Here is a 3,595-nt window from a genome sequence, read left to right on the forward strand (position 1 = left end):
GACCCTAGAGGAGGAAAGGGACCCGTCCCCGCCCGCACCCAGACGAAACATTAATAGACAAAATATACAGTTGAGGTAGAACCTGGCTGAGCACAGAAGGAATTGTCAAAGTGGAGGACCAAGAATTATTCCTGCAGAGGCCCACCGCCCTCGGCACCGCCAGTATGCCCAGTTCGGTCTCCCGGTTCCGGCAGGGAATCCAACCAGTCACTCACTGTGTCGGGGCATTCAAAGAAGAGAGTCCGCTCTTCATATTCCACACGAAGCCTGGCAGGGAAAAGCATAGAGTATTTGATGTCCAGATCTCGAAGACGGCGCTTCACCCCCTGAAAGCTCATTCTCTGTTTCTGAACGAGTTGGGTGAAGTCCGGAAAGAGGTTGACGGAGGAGTTCTCATATTTGACTGGGCCGTGTATCCTCGAGGCCTGCAGGATTGCATCCCGGTCTCTGTAATGAAAAAGTTTTGCAATGATAGGCCTCGGGGGAGCGCCTGGTCGAGGCCTACCGCCCAGGACCCGATGGGCACGCTCCACGGCGAAGAACTTGCTCAGGCCGGAAGGAGCAAGATGATTGAGGATGAGATCCTCGACCATAAGGTCCACCGGACGATTGTTGGAAGTCTCCGGTACACCAATGACACGGATATTATTGCGTCGTGCCCGACCTTCGAAATCCTCCAGCCGCCGGGACATCGCGTCGTTGGCAGACTTTAGATCGCCAAGAGTAGCCTGGAGGTCTGATACATCCGTGACAAGAGTGGATGTCCTCAAGTCCAGCGATTGAACCCTCTCGTTAGTCTTAGAGAGATCCGCCCGGATTAACGTAACATCAACGGCAACCGTGTCAATTTTACGGCCCAGAGCCTCGTACTGCTGGGCGATGGTCTCCCTTATGCCGTTGATGGTGCCCATAACGTCCTGCAGCGACAGTTCCGTGGGGACGGACGGACCCCCACCGGAGTCCTCCATGACGGCACCTGCCGGCCCGGGGGTCCCTTTACCCTGGGTATAGCGATCCATGATGTTACTCTGGACCGGTCCTCCACGCAGGGATGTCTTGGTCTTCCGTTTCTCGGGATCCCCCTTGTCCCCCATGTTGGGCGATGTTCACCGGTGGGGACCGATAGCAAAGGGGCACCAGCAGAGCAGACACAGACTGTCCGAGAGCCCGCTCGGGAGAGTTGAGAAAAAGGCACAAATCAGTCCAGTACCAAGGCCGGAGGACGCCCCAGCCGTGCAAAGTGGCTCCTCGATCAGGACATGCAGAAGTGCAAAAGCGAAACTGAAAGTGGGGGCGCGGTCATTGGCAAAGCTCCGATGCCGTTGTTGTTCAACTACTCCCCGGCCCCACGGTTCACCAAAGCACCGGGCACAGCTCCCAGGTGGGCCTCCAAAATGCAAGACGCTGTATTTCAGGTCTCCCCGGTCCGATTTTCGTTCTGAGAAGAGTTATGGGTTCAGCCAAGGTTCATCCTCCAGAATCAATCCACAAATCCAGGATAATGTCAGGATAAGTTACGAGGAGCGGCAAGGGTCCGGGGAGCCCTGTGTTCACGCGACCATCTTGGATGCGCGCGAAGCTCCTCCACTCCCATGGTTTTTGATGCATTCTCACATTTACCAAACCTGGTAAACCTTGAAATGCTCCAAACAGATATGCCTTCCCAGGAGAGCTGTAACGAGGAGAAATATCTTTATTCCTCCTTGTTACTTCCTCTTTCTGCAGCACACATAGAAAGATGAAAAAGCCTCTCAGGATTGTTTTTGAGCAGGAAGGTGTATATTACCCCCAGGTCCCTCATGTCCTCGTCCCATTCATTACTATGTGGAGATAACCATCTCCCGACAGAAAAAAAAAGGATCAGAAGAATGCTTGGACACTAACCCCGCCCCTCCTACCGGGAGTACATAAGGGGTACTTACCCAGCATTCCGCCTGTTCTTTTTTTCTGTCTGTCGACAGATTGGTCTTGGATGCTGGTGCTGCTCCTGCTGGGCTGGGGTGGCATGCGCTTCTTCTCTCCTCCCCCCGCCCGGCTGCCTGGCTTCGCGGGCGGGTTTTTTTTGTCTTGGTCTGCCTCCCGGCCTGCTGGGCTTGCTGGGAGGCAGGGCTGTTCCTGGCTGGAAATCCTGGTTACCGGCTCTTTGCGGCTGGTGCGCCACCTCCCGGTTGCTTCCGGGTCGCTTAGCGCGTCTTCCTGTGGCCTGGCCGGGTGGAAGATGCGCTGCGCATGATGTCACTTTGGATTTCCGGAGCTGGATGTTGGAGTGGGGGCCTTGTTCCTGTTGGTGTTCCGGCCCCCACTCCGGGTGAGTCCCGCGTAGCGGTATTTTTTTCTTTCACACTGCTTGTTTCCTGTTGCTTGTCAGGTCTCTTCCTTGTTCCATGATGCCTGCCCAGCTTTCTGCCTCCCTTCCAGATGCGCATGGCAGGGTTCTGGGGTTGCCAAGGATTGAGCCTCATGCCTGCGGATAATTTTCTGTGTGGCTTTGGGTCGTTGACAGTTTCCCTACTACGCAATGGCAGGTTCGGCTTCTACAGATACAGCCAAGATAGGCGATGGGCACTCCTGGAGATGCCGGGGTTTGTTCACGGGGCCTCTTCCTTGCGGAGCTTGCGCTCTGCCACTGGGCTGTGTCCCCGCTTCTGCCCTCGCATGTTCCCTTCTCGCAGGTGTTCTATTGTCATGTGAGAGGCTGTGTCACTTGTGCTGCGCTGTTCTTGTTGGTACGAGTCTGCAACATGGCTGGTCTGGATACTGCCTCCTGTACAGCTTGAGGGGCGCAGTGTTTCCGGCGGCTCCTTTGGTGTGGTGCTTCATAGTGCTGCCGGATTTGGGGCCTGGAGTCCCATGTTTGTTGTCCCGGTCGGTGCCCTTGCTTCAGGATGGTGTAATTCTGGGCTCGTCACTTGTTTGTTTGTGTACTGCATTTACTGTGTGGTATGTAAAGTGTTTGTGTGATCCCTGATGTATGTGCCACACTGGGTTGTGGCCCTGAGGCATGCACTCGCGCCTTTGCACAAGGTCACTCGGTTGTGTGCTTCATGTCTTCCATAGATTCTGGCCTGGGGGGACATGCTTTCAGCGCAAAGTCCCAGGTTTAGTGGATTTTGTTTTGCTGCTCTTCGCTCGGTCTCCCGGGTGGCGTTCTGCTCTCCAATTACTTTCTGTGTGGCATGTTTTTCTTCTCCTGCATTTTGATACGGAGTAGATTCGCATGGCCCCTGCGCTAGATTGGCACGCCAATTCGTGAGGCGTTCCATGTTTAAATGGCGGGAGTCTGTCGAGGTTGCCGTGGTCAGGCAGTGTCTTTTTGCTTCCTGTTCCTTGGGCTGCTGCCTTTTCCTCTTGTTTGGCAGGTTCATACGGGCGGGGCTGGAGCTTGTTGTTGGGCTCTGCTCGGGTCCTGTGTTCTGCCTCCATTGTGCCATTGGCTCCGACTGTGTTGCAGTTCTGTTTCGCGTGTTGGGTGGCTTTGCTCTGCTTTCTTCACCTTGACATCAGGACAGTGCTCTTTCTTCTCGGCTCTGGTGTTGCCTTCGTGGCTGCCTTGGGCTGTTTGTTGGGGAAGGGGCCTTGTTCCTGGTGGTGTCCT

The 3,595-nt window shown here is 55.1% G+C and overlaps 1 pseudogene; it reads left to right on the forward strand.

The window, feature by feature from the left end:
* Positions 1 to 3,174: 3,174 nt before the first annotated feature.
* On the forward strand, positions 3,175 to 3,269 carry LOC146789238 (U6 spliceosomal RNA; annotated as a pseudogene).
* Positions 3,270 to 3,595: the final 326 nt, after the last annotated feature.

The sequence above is a fragment of the Triturus cristatus genome, chromosome 10, assembly GCF_964204655.1.
Source record: "Triturus cristatus chromosome 10, aTriCri1.1, whole genome shotgun sequence".
NCBI classification, from domain to species: domain Eukaryota; kingdom Metazoa; phylum Chordata; class Amphibia; order Caudata; family Salamandridae; genus Triturus; species Triturus cristatus.